The sequence below is a fragment of the Corvus hawaiiensis genome, chromosome 4, assembly GCF_020740725.1.
Source record: "Corvus hawaiiensis isolate bCorHaw1 chromosome 4, bCorHaw1.pri.cur, whole genome shotgun sequence".
Lineage (NCBI taxonomy): Eukaryota > Metazoa > Chordata > Aves > Passeriformes > Corvidae > Corvus > Corvus hawaiiensis.
In genome coordinates this window covers 36,319,581-36,338,307 of record NC_063216.1, presented here as the reverse complement: position 1 = coordinate 36,338,307, position 18,727 = coordinate 36,319,581, and the positions used below count along the sequence as shown (strand labels likewise).

The 18,727-nt window shown below is 39.2% G+C and overlaps 1 long non-coding RNA gene across 2 annotated transcripts; it reads left to right on the top strand.

The window, feature by feature from the left end:
- The first annotated feature begins 2,793 nt into the window (after positions 1-2,793).
- On the top strand, positions 2,794-18,525 carry LOC125324898. Of its 2 annotated transcripts, none has more exons than XR_007203148.1 (4): positions 2,794-6,760; positions 7,067-7,229; positions 12,252-12,371; positions 13,525-18,525. It is a non-coding gene; the product is annotated as an uncharacterized LOC125324898 (long non-coding RNA). The 2 variants fall into 2 exon arrangements; XR_007203147.1 differs by having other exon boundaries at positions 12,226-12,371.
- The last annotated feature ends 202 nt before the right edge of the window (positions 18,526-18,727 follow it).

Genomic DNA, 18,727 nt, shown 5'->3' with positions numbered 1-18,727 from the left:
TTTGAGGACTGGATCTTTTGCAAAGGCTGAATCTAATATCAGGATAAATACTTTCCAAAGTGATTTGAATTTTTTTTGGTGCATCTCTTGCTGGTATGTTAGGTAAACATCAGCTTAAACAAACCCTGAATAAAAGCTGGAAGCCTGCAATGCAGGCAACCCTAAAAAATGGAATAAATTTAAGAGAGAAGCTCAGATTTTTCATTTACATTAGCAAGTCATTGAAAAAACAAAATACTCTGTTAAAGATAATTATGAATATTTAACTAATACTGTAGGCAAAAAAAGGTCTCTGGAAGAAACTCAGAGCCTTCTAATGTGTCTGTTGTGCAACGAAAATGTTAAAAACTCATTCCTGTTTTCACCAGCACTAAATACAAACATATGTTTTGACTATATGGTTGATATATGGACTGGATTCTTTGGTGTTCTGAGTTTCTTTGTCATGACTGGACATTACAAAGGAGTCTGTCATGACCCTTATCTCAGTTTCTGAGTGGGGCCCTAAGTGATGCAGTCCCCTCATAAGAGAGTGGAAAGATGTGGAACAATTATCTCAGAGACACAATTAATATAAGGGACACCAGTGCACAGCTTGCTCTGTGTCAATGCTGGCTGGGTGAAGAGATTGGTGTTGGGGCTCACCACAGTTAGAGGTCTACAGTGCAATGTCTACAGGTGAGCCAGTTTGTCTTAAGATTTATTTTAGACAATATGACCTAAATCACTCCTCAACTTATCTGTTGAGCTGTATGAACAGCTGTTCATACATACATGCATACATGATAGACATGTAAAGACAATGAAATGAATCCTATGTCTGTTTCCTGTTATAAAAGGCAACTACCTTAAAAATTCTTGATTTGTTACTTAAATTGTTTAACTAGATATTTTTACAAGAGGATAGAGAAGTTTTTGTTTCAAACTTCCTTACAAGGTATTGCTAAAGTGAATTTGCTTTCTGAAAAGTTGACATTTAATAAAATCATGACTCTGATCATAATGTGCCAGTAGAACCGTTTGGACTCAAAACAAGTTCCTAAAGTTTTAAACAATGGATATAGGGTTCATAAACATTCTTAAGTTAACTGACTTGGGAATACAAAAAAAATATAAGTAGACAGACTAAAACTAAGAAGAAGTCCCTTCTAAGTGTCCTTTTTCATGTTTCTATTGAGGTAAGAAGTGTTTTCAAGTATAGAATTGCTAAGGATGTGACTTTGTTAAGAACCTTACTTGATAATTAGTACTAACAAGTTTTAAATTTACATCTTGCTTTGTTCTGTGCAGGCATACAATATTCTTTCAGTATCTCATAGACTAATTTAGAACAAGCCTAGTTAGAAACATTTGTTTAGTTTGGCCTTCCTTATCTCCAGAGCCATCTTTTTCTAACAATCTATCAGAGTTACTAGTTTCAATCATCAAAACTCACTTGCCACACACAAGATCTATTTTATATGCCACCTTTTCACTTTTATGCAATTCAAAGCATGTGGATGGACCTGAGCTTGAAGAATGCTGAGTAGCTGCATGACCACAGGGATTCTACAGCACTTGGGATGGTGTCAAATCTCACAGTGACACTTGGGTGCTACTGCAACCTGGACCTTGGCCTAGACCCAAATATGTTGAGTGTAAATAATTGCTCATTAAATTCTACTGTAAAAATTAATTTGCACTAATAATGACAGAAACAAATGGTAATTTGTTTTGTAAAGTGTCTGTACTCCTTAATAAATTAATCTCCAAAATAATGTGCTACACTATATTTTCTGGTTCCATCACAGGCCAATTCTTTTTTCTTCTTAGAATGGATGATCACAAGGTCACAGAGTATTGACAAATATTGCCATCAGAGAATAACAGAAGGAAAAGAAGTTGTTCTTATCTCAGAGAAAAGGAAATGTATTTTGGTAATGAAGTAGTCAAGATACAATAAGTTAGGTTTAACCCTCACAAATATCTATATAAAGATGTTTGTGCTTCCCAAGTATTGGTCTGTGAGTTGTTGCAGCCTATCTGTAGTAATATGGTTGAATTCCAAGGTTATCTTATTTGTTCTTCCTCTTCAATATAGAAATGAAGATTTCCTTGGATGTTCTTCAAGGTCAGCAAAACATTGTTTTCTTTCCGTCATCTGGGAAGGAAAACATTTCTGGCCCTTAAAAATATGTATTGTCTACTTAATGGATTTGCAAAAGAAGCCTAGTGAAATCTGTGTGGACTAGAAGAGTTGTTTTGCATCAAAGCTATTTAAAACAATCCAAGTTAATAATAACAACATTTTTTTAGATGCACAGGAGTGCATGTGAATAGAAAGAACTGTTCAATACAGGCTCTTATAGGAAGATTACTTCAATTTACACATTGATCACTGGTGGAGGTAACACGTGTCCAGGTCTAAGGTCTTTTGTGTACATCTCCATCCTGGCATGAATTAAACCACACCATGTTTTGCTGTTCCCTATTCATTCTGCTGAGAGGGAGCCCAGGGGATTTCTGGTTGAATTGTACAAATATATAAAGCTTGGTAGTACTGATTCCAATTTACAATGGGAGTGGCAGTCTGTTTGCTTACTAAATTTCAGGATAAGTTTTCCATAGACATTTCATTTGCTGACAGTAAATTTCAAATCTGCTTGCAGGAGAGGTATTGTAATCCTGCATAGTAAATATGCTTGTAGACATTCACTTAAAAATTGCATGCATTTGTTGTTTTGGAGACATGAGCAAAACTGTGCTGACTCTGTGCACCAATAGTAAATAACTTTCCCAAGGTATCTGGTTGTTTCCTAGATATGCGTTAAAGAAACAAAGTCTAACACTTTCCCTCAATTACTTCTGAGTTTGTAATTAAATCCATATGAGAAGAACTGTTTGTTGGATTGGGGTGAATAAAGTGCTAGTAAAACCAACTCTAATTTCCTGGCCAGTCACTGTTTTCCTTCCCTTGTGCACCAGTGGCTATTCCAGGGATCACTGCCAGATCTGTAGCCATGTCCCCTAGGGCTTTGGTCTTGACACGTCTTTCAAAATAAACAGGACAGAGGATGTGGACAAGCAAATCAGTTACACAGACCCAAGCAAAGTTTCGGAAGCACCACCAACCCCCTGTGGGTCTTGCTTCTTGGAACCTTGCTTTTACTATATACCAGGGGATAAGGACATGGTGAGGTAGAGCTTGATTCCCACCCTCACTTATTTTGGGAACTCTCTGACTAAACCCTGAGCTTGATTAAAATGCAAATTCTGCTGTACACTACTTTAAAGTTATCTTAAACATTTCCATTGCCTTAATGAAGTTGAAATCAAGCCTGTAGATTGGCATCTCAAAGGAAAATGTGGGCACTACAATAAAAATGATGTGGGTGAATCAGTAGGTGTCAGATTGCTGAGTCCATAATGAATAATTATCTCAGCATAATTATTCTATGCGCTGTTTTTCAGGCAAGATGTAAAATTGAGGTCCTTTTGTTTCTTGGTAATTAAAACCACATCTTTTATGTGATTGCACCTTACAAAAGAGTCTCTCTTTTGGAGAATATGGCCTGCTAATAGTGTCCAAAGCTAGATAGGGAACTATTATACTGATTATTAGAATTGTCTGTCCTATATAATTTTCTCTTTCAGCATCTCTGTTACTAATTTTTGAATTTTCATTTCAGTTTATATATGTATTTTGCAGAAGAAACACTTATGTTGTACTTTCTGTGATACATTTTTTAAATTTTTTGTATATGAACAGGGTTTTGATACTGCTCCTGGACCAGATTTGACGTAATTTTGAGTTCAAAAATCAACTGCTGGATTTCAAAAGCAACTGGATGCATTCATGGGGTAAAAATACATGAAAAGTGTTAAACACAAAGACACAACTTCTGTTTCAGGAAATCCTTGAGCTGTAAACTGGTAAAAAATGGGAGAATATTCTTAAGAGTCCTGAATGTTCCCTCTATTCTTAAATTTTTCCCTTGGTATCTGTTGTTGACCACTATCAGAACAATAACTGGGGCTATACATACTTTTTATTTTGTGCAGAATGGCTATGCTTAGTTTTCTGTGTAATATACTGTAATGACTGAAATGCCCCACCATTCGGTTTTTCCCCAAGGCAAGAATGCAAACCTGTTTTTCAAAAAAGTATTGAAAATTTAAGTAGATTATTTTCTCTTGAAGCAATGTTACTTGGGATATATTTTTCTATAGAAATATTCCTGTTCAATTTTATTACCAAAATGGGCATCTTATCAAAATGTCTTGCACTTTCTGTAAGTTATGGTGGTTTTTTGGACATTATTACTTGGCCTGCTCTTGGAGCTATTATGGGAAATTGGATGCAGAAAATGGTTTCTCATGTTCCATCCAACTTCTTCAGCATATCCTCTTCTGCATTTGCTATGTGCCAATGCAATTATTTTGAGTGGAAGAATCACAAAAAACCAAATTTAGATGAGACATAGCTAAAAGCATTTTCATGCATCCATCCCAGAGATAACAGTTAAAGGATACTTTTGCGAAGAGCAGTAAGTCTGTCTAATTAAAACTGGATTACTGACCTGCTGCCCAGAATCAGATTAAAGAATTAACTTAGCACACAGTGGCAAACCGGCATTTTTCTAAAACTTTTCCTGTCATTATTTAGTGATTGCAACCAATAAGGGCTGCTTTTGGCTTTACCTTTGACTGCCCACAGATTACGCCTATGCAGCCTGTCAAGATGTGACTTGAGATGAATATTTCTTTTTCTCTGGCAAAACTGGAGAAAAAAGGGATAGAAGACATGAAACATCCAACTCTGAAGTCAGACACAAAAACTAAGAAGTCGGAGATGAAATCCATCTGACGTCTTTCTATCTTCATAACTTGGATATGATAGGAGAATGTTCCTTTTGTGAAACAACAGTAGGAGGAAGACAATAAAATAAAGGGTGAAGAAGATGGCTTGGTCATTGTAATGGCAACTAGGAAATGAGAAGAAAACCACTAATTACTCCATGACTAGTGTTTGGAGAAAGAAAATCCTCATGCTTGAGCAATACAAGCAGCAGAATCTCGGGTGAAACTATGTAACATACTGCATTTTCTTTGTGACAGTACATGGTGTGGTGGCTTTAAACAAAACAGCAGTTATTTATCCTGGCTGCAATTTGACTGATCAATGGTAAATACAATTTTGAGCTTATCAAGAAGTCATCAAGATAGCTGTGTCTGGCTAGATTATGACTAAGAAGGAAACCAGAGGCACTGGAACTAATGTTTCAGACTCTGTGGGAAATAGCAGAGTATGTATACCCAGGTCCTGAAGGTCCTCAACCTGTTTGAACCATGTTTCAGGAAGTGAATAATAAAAAAAGAAATCTATTATATATAATATAAACTTTGATACATTTCCATGTGTCTCCTGGGCTGGGTGTGGAACTGGAGAATCAGCTCTGGCAGTCAGTTGTGGTCTGCAGTCAGCTACCTGTGGGACTCAGGTGTACCCTGAGCTGATCAAACTGTGAGACCTGTGCTTGCCATGAGACATTATCAAAATAAAGAGATATGTCATGTGCTTGGAGAGGTACAGAATAAGGCAGTTCTCAAGCAGGAGGCCGAGGTATCTCTTTCTCCTGTGTTTGCCAAGTGCATTTACACTTGGAGTACTTGGCTGCCACTTGTGCAGACTTCCCTTGGAAACATTTTCCATCTGTCATGCTTACATGCAAAATAACCCCTGGAGATTCCACCCCCATCCCTGAAATGGAACCTCTCTTTGTCTCTTACAACTTTCAGCAAGGTTCTTATTAAAGAGACAGAGAGGAGAGGAAAAAACACAGACAAGGTCCTTTCTAGCGTTTCATATTCAAGAGCTGTAGCCAACAAGATCACAAATGCCTGGAATGGCAAAGAGAAAGGGATTCAGTTTCACCTTGACTCCTTATTTCCACTAGCAATCCTCCCTTTATCTGCAGCACTGTAAGCTGCATCAGCTGCTTCATCCAGGCCTACTAAGAATTGAGTCTCTTTATATGTGGAGAGCTGTGAAATAAAGTAGAGCTAGTAGTCCTTGACACTGCTTTCTCCTATACTTAGAACTGCATGTGAAATACCAGCCACCTTCTTCACAAAAGTAGCAGAAAATACTTTTCATTATGATTTGTAACACCATTCCCTCTTATAATACATCACCCACATCAACAGCAAAATGCGAAAAAAATCACTGAAAAGATATATGAGAGGATGGGCATCCTAAACCTGATCAGTGATGATGCAGGGGTGATATCCGTCTCTCTTATGTCTTCTTTTTTCAAAACGGTAATTATTTTGCAAATAGACCGCTCTCTTATATAATGATTGTGATTTTCAGAAGACAATCTTTGGACAGCACTTTATAATTTCTACAAGATATTTAATGAATAGACATTAGGAAAACTAGATCATTTGAACAAATGGGATCTTTCTTTAATGGAATTTCCTTGACTTAAATTTCTGCTTCACATATTATGTAAAAGGAAGCTGCATATTCAGAAAATTGAGTGGCAAGACCTGCTTAAAAGACTGGCTGTTGTGCCTATCACTGACAGTGAAAGCCTGAAATTTCTGTTGTAATTTAGTTATATTTTGGTCATAGGGACATTTAAAACTACCTTTAAGTATAAGTATATTGGAAATAAGTATAGCTCTTATTTTTCAGAAGGATTTTTTGGCTTCTCCCATCTACTCTCCCCTCCCAGCTCTATACAAGCCATATCACTCAAGGCACTGGAAACAACAGGTTAGCACATTTTCCATGAAGAAGTATTGAACTTCTGCCCATTAACTGGGCTCCTTCAGCTCTCCTGCCTGACACCACACAGTATGCCAGGCTTTGGCTGGGCTGACAAGTCTTTGCTGTGTTTTATTTTAATAAAAAGCACAATCAGCTGGTGCAGTGATAAAAAATCAGTTTATCAGGGATAAACAAAACAAGTTATTCAGAGGGAAATGATACATAACTGCTTGTGATTGAAGTCTTTAAGAATTACTTGTAGGAGAAGAAAGGAATTGCATAACAAATTTAACTCCCTGGTTTTTTTCTCAGAATATGAGTGAAACGGGGCAAAACTATCCTGTGAGCCAAAACACACAAATGCTGATCATGCTCTTCGGCAGGCCTCTTAAATGCGTTTTTACTGAATTGAATGCTATCACCAATTCATTCTGTAATGGAAGAAAAAGAAGGTGGAAGGTGGAACCTTGTGGAAGTATCCTTTTTTCAGAGAAGACAGAAGACAGAAAATGAGTTGGAAAAATTCTTTTGAGACCTCTCCCCTCACCAATCCAAAAAATGAATACAAATCTAATGCATTGTTTGAAAACTGAAAAAAATACAGGCACAAGAAAGTACTCTCAGTTTACCAGAATCAGGCCTGTTGCAGAGACCCTCAGAGACCATTGTGTCCTTCTCCATATCCCTTTTCAATGCATTTCAGTAATTGCTGCATGCTGTTATCCAGCATCCATGCTTCACCACAGGGGTGTCTGCAGTTCCGTTTTGGCTGAGGAATTTATGGTTTGCAGGGATAAGAGACAAAAGGATAGCAGAAAATGGCAAAAAGGCAAGATAAATCTGGTGGTGCCCTCTGATCTCCATGGTCTGCTGTCTGCAGGCTGTAACCCCATGCAGAGTGCAGATGCACACACATGAATACACACTGCTAGTCTCCCTCTTCTTCCCTGCAGTTGGCTTTGCCATGCCACCTGTCTTCATACCACAGGAAGATATTCCTTATTCCCAGGCTTGCTGGAAGGAGGGGGATGAGGGATGGAAAAGGAGGCTGCTGTCAGGATGCAGGGGAAGAGGGGTTCTGTCAGGTGATCCTGCAACTTCCCCACAATGACTCTCTCACTGTGCCGACCCCAGATCAGGGGACACTGTTGGTCACAGACTAATAGGGGCAATTGCACTTTGTGTGTCTGATGGATAAACTGCTATGGTAATTGCCTCTCCACATACTGTATAAACAGTGAATGATAGATTTCTGATGAGCAATCAAGACTCTGGACAGAGAAGGATTAGAGACAGAAATTAATATATATTTGTACATACAGTTATAGATGTAAAAGGTTGATGCCTTGTTGTTCTGGGAGCCAGAATAGCTTATTATGGTCACAGGTCTGAGGTTATATCATGTTTATATTCTAATATCCTGGTTTTAATGTCTAATAACAGTCAGAAATTTTCTGAATTTTTTCTGGTCCAGAAATGATTTCTATCCACATGTAATTTTTTTGGTAAAATTTGAAAAGGAATGGTTCTTGGCGTTATTTTTCCCTCCCCAAAATTATTCAGGTCTTATCATGGGCTGCTGAAAAAAGGATTTGAGTAAGGCTAAATCCACCTGCCTTCTGTCAGGGCATACCCAAGGAGAGGCATCAGCAACTCTTCTGTCAAAACAGGATCCAACCTATGTACATCAGGACTTCACTTCTGTACAGTAACAGAGTGTAGGAAAAAAAAATCTCTGCCACAGAAAGTGAAAGAAGTGAGGTCAGTACGAGAAAAAACAAGGAATGTGGGCGAAGAAGGAAAGTTTGGTGTGCTGTATCTAGGAATTCTGAGAAAGATAGTGAGGGAGGACAAAAGGGTGAGTTATGCATATCTCTGATCAAAAAGGCATTACTATGTTTTAGTTGCTTCTCATTTTTCTCACCATCTTTTGGCAGTTGCTTTGCCTTCTGGGAAGGCCCATGGCCCTATTTTGTTTCTGTGAATATTTTCTGTCAGCTTATGGTGAATGTTTCTTGCACTCATTGACTGAGTTCCTTGCAGTGTATCTCCAAGGGCTGCATGGATGTCACGTAGTCGTGTATTTTCTCTAGGTTATCAGCATCATCCTCACTGACTCAGGGAACAGGGCTTTTGTTTAACTGCTGTCTCTCTCTGGTGTGGAAAGTAATTGCAAATTTGTATTTACTCTTTTTTTTTTTTTAACTGAAAAGGGGGCAGATAACAATCCATGATGCTAGACAATCTTCAGTAAGTACAGACGAGGCTGAGACATTTCAGTATTTTTTGCAAGTACTCGGTGTGTGCCATTTCCTGTTAGTGTCCTTGTTCTTAAGCAAATGTTGCACTCACTGTTTTGAAATGTGAATGTTTTAACTTCTGCACTGCCCAGGGCATTCCTTCTGCTGCTGGCTCTAGTTTGCTTATGGTTTTAATGGCTCAGACTAAACCCCTTCTGAACATTTTCTCACTTGTATGAATGGGTTTTTCACTGCATAGGAGTACTGCGTCATTGCTGAAATGACACTATCTTTTCCTAAAATATGTTTTTATTCCCTATCATCAGCTTGGTGTGGCCACACAAACCATGTACATTCTGTTCTTATTATCTGACTAATCTCTATCAATTCACTCTAGCCCAAAGGTTAGACAAACCCTACAGCTGACATTTGCAGCCTCATATTTGGAATCAGGACTGTGAGAACATCTTTGCTTGAGCTTCTAATCACCACCTGCAGATAACTTTTCCATTTCTCTGGCAACTTAATTATGCATTGTAATTGATTTGGAGCCTATGAAAAAGAGACATCATTGTGAAACGTGATATTACAGATTATATACTTATCTAATTTTTAAGTCCTACATTACATTATTGTCTTTGATGAGGGAGAAGAAAGCTCTTTGTGACTTAGGAAGTTATTCTCAAAGTCTTAATAAGTTATTTGATTTTTTTTTTTGGTTAGCCAATACTGCAGTCTGAGGATATGAAATCACTTCCTCCCCCCCTCCAAAAGAGATCAAACAATGGAAATTAGGACCTGTGGATACTCCAAACATTTGCAAATGAACACATATGAAAAAGGAAGGAGGACCACCTAACACTCTTTTTAGATTGCTCTTTATCAGGGTGTTTCCATCTAAAGGGATGTAAGACTCTGAACCTCCTAGCCAGCATGGGTATATGAAAGCAGTGCTGCTTGACCTACCTGACCTCCTTCTATGACAAGGTGACCCATTTAGTGGATGAGGGGAAGACTGTGGATGTTGTCTACCTAGATTTTAGTAGTCTTTGACACTGTCTCCCACATCATCCTCAAGCAGAAATTAGCTGCTTATGACATGGATAGGTGTGGTCTTCCCTGGATGAAAAACTGGCTGGATGTCTCAGCCCTGAGAGTAGTGGTAAATGGAATTAAATACAATTGGTGACCAGTCACTAATGGTGTTCCCAAAGGCTCCCAAAGTACCAGGGCCAGTCCTGTATTATATCTTTTATTGGTAATATGGATATGGGGATCAAGGGCACCTTCAGTAAGTTTGCAGATGGCACCAAGTTGGCAGGACTATTAGTCTCATGCAAGGCTCTGCAGAGGGACTTGGTCAGACTCGATCAATGGGCCAAGGATAATTGTGCGAAGTTCAAGAGAGCAAAGTGCTGGGTCCTTTCCTTGGGTCACAACAACCCCATGCAGTGCTACAGGCTGGGGGAAGAGTGGCTGGGAAGCTGTCCAGAGGAAAAAGAAGCTGCAGATGCTGGTTGACAGCCAGCTGAACGTGAGCCAGCAGTGTGCCCAGATGGCCAAGAAGACCAATGGCATCCTGGCTGGTATGAAGAATAGTGTGGCCAGCAGGGCCAAGGAAGGGATTGTAACCCTGTACTTGACACTGGTGAGGCCACACCTTGAGCACTCTGCCCAGTTCTGGGCAGGTGATACTGTGTATACAGTATGTAGATAGGCAATTACCATAGCAGTTTGTCCATCAGACACACAAAGTGCAATTGCCCCTATTAGTCTGTGACCAACAGTGTCCCCTGACCTGGGATGGGCACGGTGAGATAGTCATTGTGGGGAAGTTGCAGGATCATCTGTTTTCTTTAAACATGCAGTGTTTAAAGAAAAACATTGAGGTGCTGAAATGTGTCCAGAGAAGAACAACAGAACTAGTGAAGGGTCTGGAACACAAGTCTGACGTGGAATGGCTGAGGAAGCTGGGGTTTAGCCTGGGAAAAAGGAAGCCATGGGGAAATCTTACCACTCTCTACAATGACCTGACGGAAGGTTGTAGACAGGTGGGGTTGGTCTCTTCTTCCAGGTAACAAGTGACAAGATGAGAGGAAATGGCTTCAAGTTGTGCAGGGGAAGTTTAGATTGGGTAGTAGGGAAAATTTCTTCACCTAAAGGGTTGTCAAACACTGGAACAGGTGGAGGGGTTTTCAGCCCCTGGGAGCTGACAGAAGGGGGTTTTACCCCTCACATGCCGACACAAAGAAGCCCAGAGGTCAATGCTGAAACCCCTCTGGAAGGCGGCACTCAGTGCCCAGCACACAATGAAAAAGGGTTAGAGGTCCTCACCCCAAAAGGGGCTGTATCTTCCTGTCACCGTTATGCAGGCGCGCAGGCCAAGGGAAAGAAGTAAAGAGAGGGGACTCTCCGTGTGTGTTCCACGCAGGTTTACTCCTGTGAACAGACAGGACGAAGAGACCAGGGGTCTTATACTGGGTATGGAGTAGGGAGGGTCCAGGGATCTTATACTGGGTATGGAGTAGGTGGGGAAAGGGATCTCAGCCAATGGTATAGACACAAGCAGGTGGGATTGACGGGAAGGGAACCAATGGGAACAACACATAGGAGGGACTCAGGGAAGGATCCAATGGGGCGTCGAGGAACAAGGAACTTTCTAGAGCTGATACATATTAAAGAAGGAAAATGAATATACATAATTTCATACAGAAAACAGAGAGACAAAATATTAACCAATCAGGGGAAAACATGCAAAAGACAAAACAAGGGAATCATGGGTTCTCACCATGACTGAAGTTACATGCTAAACTTGGGTTGCTAACCGCCACAGCTGGTTGCCTGGGTTTTTCTCAGGAGAAACAATGGTTGGAGCCACCTGCACTGCCACAAACAGGTTGTCCCGGAAAGTGGGTGAGTCACCATCTGTCAATGCATTTGAAAGACGTATAGATGTGATGCTTAAGGTTATGGTTTAGTGATGGACTTGGCAGTGCTTGGGTAATATTTAGACTTGATGATCTTAGAGGTATTTTCCAACCTAAATGATCCTATGATTGTCTATGCTATTTTTTTCCTGGGAATGTTAGCTCTAATAAGTAGCATTTTAAATAATACCTTCCAGAGTCTGAGTGCCTTTAATATTGGGATCATAACAAACCTGTACATTTTGTTGCAAAACATTAGTAAGAAGCAGAATTACTGTGAATGGTGAATGTTTTCCATACATAGATCTCTCTACATATGTGTGCATCAAGATGGCATTCGATACGACTCTTTATGGATAGGACCAAAATACATCTCAAACTTTGCCGTGCTGAATCTAGAAACAACAAGTTTGGGAGAGTTAACTTCCTCAGGAAAACAGGAATGAATTTGTAAGTAATTTAACACATGAGATTCAAAACCTTCAAAAGTCAGACTAGGTAAGATTGCCTTTTATGTATGTTTAAAAGGAGAAATAAATAGAAATTTGGTGTTCTTTCAAAGGTATCAGGTATTACTGTACAGTATATGTGACATAGAACACACCAAGAAAGATTTATCAAAGAAGTGACTGACAGCTTCATGCTACTATTGCACAGTTCATGATCAAACATGACAAAATGGTCCTTAGAAACATCAGACCATTTGCAGACCCACTGGAAAGGAAATGAGAAGTTTTAGATGTGATGGAGACACCTTTCAGATCTATTGGAATGATATGAAGAGCTCCAGAGGGACCCCTCCTTGACATATAAAGACACTGAGGTCTAGAGAATCACAATGCAGTCCACTTCAGGACCTGGAATAAATTTAGTGTATAGCAAACAACAGTGCTGCAGAGCAAACAGTGCAAAAAATTAGTGGTCCCTCAATAATCTCCAATCACCATAAATAACATGGAAAATCTAACTTGCACTGAACTTTTGGTCTGTGCACACTAATTCTCTGGAGTGATTCAAAGGATGAATTCATCTGATCTGCTTGCAGTACTCTGAAAAGCCAAAGATGTTGATCGGGAAAGATCAAGGCTTTTGAAGATGGTAAATTTGGATGAAACCAAGAATGTGATAAAAGAACTGGAGGCCTGGCTGCAGAGCCTATTGCCTGTGCTTACATGCTATAAACAAATGTATATGTACACCGTAGTGCCCTGCTATGCTCATTATCTTGGAGCTACTCCTGTGGAATAAAAAAGTGGGCTTGCATTGAACGAAAAACAAGAGATGTGTGTTAGAGATGTGAAAATCAGCTGTGTTGTGTAGCTTGTCATAGCACCAGGAGCAGGCACCACTACCAGTTATGAGAGTAACTCTGCTGACAGAGTTGTGACTCATACAACCAGTGCAGCTCAGAAATGACTATCAGTGACCTGAGTAACACTGGTTTTAGGAGAGGGTCAGAATTGTTTGCCAATGAGCTTATGGGCAGCAGTAGTGGAGCATCTTTATTGTTACACCTCCTTGTGTTTCAGGAGAAATTTTCAGTTCAGCGTGGCTGCAGGTGTGAAATATGAAATATCAATTTTTCCTTGTTTTACCTCTACAGAAGTGAAAATGTGACAAAGGAGAATGCAACCACATGAGGGAAAATGTCTCTGCCTCAGAGTTCACTGGGAATATCTTCAAAAGACTGGTCTCAGAAACACCAACAGGACACCAGCTGGTGCTGACTGCATGTGACAACCTCTCCAAGATGAGATAGAGCAGTCACACAACGTAAAAGTCCCTGACGGTTAAATATGCATTACCTAGTCCTTGTTGGCTTTCAGTCATGCTTCTTTCTTTCTTCACTGGGTTATTTTAGGTCTACAGGAACCTATGTTTCCCTCTAATCAGATTCCTGTAGCCAGGTGCTCTGGAAGTCCTTGGATTTCAAAAGATGGAAGAGTGGAGGAAACACAGTCAGGGAACCTCTGACAGACAGACTGTGTATTGACGCTGAAAAGACAATAGTCTCATGAACATCCAGGACACAGAACAGCTGTGACTAAGCAGCCAGAGAAAAGCAGAGGGAAAAAAATTCCTAGAATACTCCTTTTATCATTCTTTTATGCATCTAGAATTGTTGTTATGAATCCAAAGCTTAGATTCAGAAAAACAGAGCCTACTCTTTGCAGCATGTTGAGAACTATTAACTAGCAGTGAGAAAGGTCAGTAAAAAAAAACCTCAGTGGTTGAAGGGACACTGAGAAACACTGGGAAAGAGATCTACAGATATTCAGGTAAGTTCTACATGTCCTATTAAGTTTTGTTGCGTTGCTTGTAATGGAGCAATTTGCGGCAGAGAAGGAATCGCTACTTTGCCACAAGAGCCTCGACTTAGTGCAGTCTGTATCTGCCCAGTGGGGAGATGTGACTGGAAACAAGAGACCTGTGACCACTGACACCACAGATGTGCATTTGAGCAGTGACTCTGAGGCTGAAGTTAAGACATGAGCATGCACGCTACTTAGGAACACCACATAAACACATGAATGCATGGATTCCTAGGGGTTAAAGGAATGATAAAGGCTTATTAAAGCTGTCTGGATTGGTAGGAGTTGTAATGTTCAATGCAGGCAGCATGAATAAGTATTAATATTTTAAAGTTCTGTGTGGTTTTATGTTCACTTACTGTCATCTAAGTTAAACTCTGACTGAATGTTCTGGTGTTAGTACTTGTGTTGTCACTTTAAATCAAATTCTTCCTTCAAATTCAAAAGTTTATGAGACTTAAAGTATCCTTACTGGAGTTTGTCTTTCGTTTACAATATAGTGCAAATATAGTTCATGGGGCTACAAGACTGGATCCAGTAAAAGTGTATTTATGTAAGTGATTATGTATTTCTTCACTTAAACTTTGGTGACTGCATGATGCTTTTTTTGGAAAATAGAATAAATGGTGTAGTGTATTCAAATATTGTCTCCTAATTTTTACGTGAGAATTCAGCTTTTGAACTCCTATCAACATGTTTGATGTTAAGATAGACTTCACATTCTTTACAAACAAGAGCTCCATTGATTCAGATTAAACAGTGGTGAGTGGTGTGTCCTGCATCTCATTGTGATCTTTGCAGAAATATGAATGAAATGGCATTTGAAAATTGTTGCAGAACCACAGCCATGCACTTTTGAATATTTCATTAATTAATTATGAATTTAAAAAAAATACGTTGCTGTGCTTCTCAGAGTGGAATTGTCCCCCAAGACATCTCAGGAGGATCATCTCAGTGAGCAGCCTAAGCTCACAGAGTAAACAGAAGTTGTTCCTGTCTCCTAGGATGATTTCGCCCAATTTTTTTTCTGGCCAGAACACTGTTGCTTTTTATTTCTTCTGTTGAGATTTTTCAATCATATACAAGAGCAATTTCTGGTAATCAGGAGGCTGCAGCAGCTGGCTACAGCAGATGCTTAAAAGTTGTCAAAAAATCAAGGCCCATTTTTGCAGAAGTGACATTACCTATCAGGACAGACACAAACTCTGGGGAATCAGCAGTGTTCCTGGAATTGTGGCACCTTGTGCACAGAAACACAGAACCAGGCAAAGCTTTTCTGACGGCACCAGAACCAGCAACAGCTTGCAGGTCTGTGGAACATGCTCTGGAGAAGGGATGCCAGCAACAACTAATGGCCTTCGGGAAATAAAAAGGGCAGCAAAAGCGAAGTAGGAATTTAGAAAACTACTTCAAGTCTTAAAAAATATTGGCTTCAATTTGAGAATCTGGCTAATCTATTTCCTTGAATTATTTCTTCTGCTATCACTTTGAGAAATGCAAGGAGAATGACTCAATCCTCTAGCATCTTACATGCGTCTTAGTCATTGTCAATCACAAAAAAGTTACAGTCTGCTTCTCATGTTGAATTGAAACACTTCCTGAGAGAATAGGCATACTTGATGCAATGCTGAGTCACTCTCAGCTGCTCACCATTATTAGGTATTCAGCACTGCTAAATTGATACAATTAATTTTCCTGAAGTCCCATAGAAGTCTCTTTATCTTCCTGACATCCCGATATTATTTCTATTCTTTTTTATTGTGGTAGTCAGTTTGTTGCTAAAACATTATTTCTTTTCTTTTTTATTATGGTAGTCAGTTTGTTGCTAAAACAAAGAAAACCCAGCTTTTGCTCTTGCTTTTATATTTGAATCCCACAGAGCAATTACTTTATTCTCATTTTTTTCCACTTATGTGTGAATCACTGCATCTTTCAGAATATGAATCTGTAGAACATGATGCTCTTAGGTGTAAAGTGAAAGGATAAAACCTCTTAGCCATCTCCTGAAAAGTCATAGAAAAAGAATCACTGGAGAGGCTGACCTACAGACCAGACAGTGTCCCTTAAACAAAAGTTTGGATATTTTCTGTGAATTATTGAGGCAGATGTTACCATTAAAGATAGGACACACACAAGTATAGACCAGAATGCTTTCCATTAAACATTTTATTCTTCAGTGCACTTGACCAACATGAAGCGCTCAAAGGTTATTACACTTACTCCCCTGATTTGCACAAAACTACCTTTTGTTTTCTTTTTTAATGCCTGTTTCATATGATTCTTGGGCATGGGTGATTTAAAGCTATAAAAGAACAGTTTGAGAAAAGCCATGTTTAAAAATGGCTCCGAACCCATCCCTCTGGAGAAAAGCATGGTCATGGTAGGTATTCTCTCCAGTGAGAAGAACTGGATGAGGCATGCACCTTGATCCTGGAGTTCAAGATACTGTGATTCTGCCTGGTAAAAGCAGAAAGCAAGTTTCAGAAAGGAGTACTTGTGATGACTTGTTGGATCTCTCTTGGCTTATCTCACCTGCCAGTCTGATGTACCAGGAGAGACTGGTTTCTTGGAAAGCAGATCCCAAAAGGTGGCTGGCCTCATTTTCTGAGTCAGCAGGCAATGTGCTCCATATACGTGTGCAGTGTAAGGATCCCAGATGTTAAAGTCCACCAGAGAAGGTTTCTTGGGGGAGAAGGTTTTATGTTTTACACTCCATGAACAAACTTTCCAGACCTTTCACCTGTAAAGCACAGTACTGTATTTCAAGCTGAAGGCAAACAACTCCCCTTCTTCTCCCTCTGAAAAACAATTCCTGTTAAACCATGGAAAACTTGTTAAGTCCTTAACAAGGTAGACAATTTGCACTCTCTCCTACTGCATTTCAATGAATGAAACAACATTCCTGCACTTTGTGAACTGCTAATGGCAAAAAGAGGCTGTCCAGATTTTAAGCCCCCTGAAAGACAACAGCAATAAACTTTCCAAAAGAGAAAGGAACATTACCTCTACTACTGCAAAATTATTTCTTCTCCTGAAACGTCACTTTCCTTTGCTCTCTCAGCCCATTCACTCTCCTCAGCATGCTTCCTTGACCCCCACTTCTGTGGCTTGAACCCTGCAAATTTCAAGGTCTAGGCTAAAATAAGGGTGGAGCTGTGTCACCATGACTGATGAAACAGAAACTGTATTTTTCTTATGGATGATGCAGAATTTGTTTTTAAGAGTCTTTGTCTGTGTAGAAGCTTGACTCAACACAGGCAGTGAGCATCAGTGATTCCAAGAACAAGGGTAATGTGTATTGCAAAAAGGATCCCAGAAAGGATAGTGGTTTTATTCTATGTAGATTGTCAGGATCTGTTCACACCACCAGAGAAGTAAATTGCATGACAGCACCAATCTTTTCAAGTAGAGCTTTTCCTTAACACCTTTTGTGTGGCTAATGCTGTGCCAAGAACTCATGTTTGTGTGGGACTTTCCCCATGTCATATCATAGATTGCAGGGCCTTGGATATCTTCTCTTAATTCACTTTGGAAGATAAACAGGAGTGAATATCAATATAAGTAATCTGAATTGAAAAGAGCCTCAGCCTCATCACTTTCCCTAGTGTAAGTAGACAGTTATTGCTGTGATTTCCTGTTTATTAGAAAAAATACTAAAATGTTGGCAGTTTTGGAAATTTTTTATAACAAGCTTTGAACAGCAGAGGCATTTAAATATTTTTAATGAGAGTCCTGTCTTGAGCATATAAAATTAACTGAATTACACTTAATTAGGTCATCAGAACTTTCTAATCTTTTTACGCTTTAGAGACATATTTAAAACACAGTAAATGTGAGTCTGAAGTTTTTTTAGGAAAATTGTTAAGGTCTGCAAACTTTTAGACATATCTGTACTGCACAAAACTTGATCTTGATCTCTTGATTTTCTTGTTCTCAGCTCTCTGATTTTCCCACTAAGGAAGGCTGTTGCTTTTGTAGAAGACTAAACTGTTTGTGATATGGATGCACACTCAGTAGTTACCAAAGGAAGAATGTCAGTAACTGTGGACTGTTTGCTTCAGGCAGGTGGATTTTTACAACTGAAACTCTCCTACAGCACTATGATTTGTCTATATGAGGTAGTACATGTCCTCATAAAAATTACATAAGGCCCCCAAAAGTGCCCATTGTGATTCCAAGTTTCATGTAAATTGGATCCTCAGTTGATATAAATGTGCACACTTTCGTTCTATGGCAAAAGGCTGTTAATATGTGTTGAGTTTTAAAAAATTAATTAAAATAATTGAAATTCACACTTCTGGTTTCTAGAGCTTCATTTTATTATATTAAATAACATTTGGCAGTTCAATTATGCCAGTGTTGAATCCCAAACATCACTTTTGTGTCATTGCGTGGAAGGCAAATTTCCCCATTTTTTTGCTGGAAGTTTTCCATACGTGAGGTATTAACTTGAATAATTAGAGACATCCTGAGAAAACCTCAATAAATTTTCCT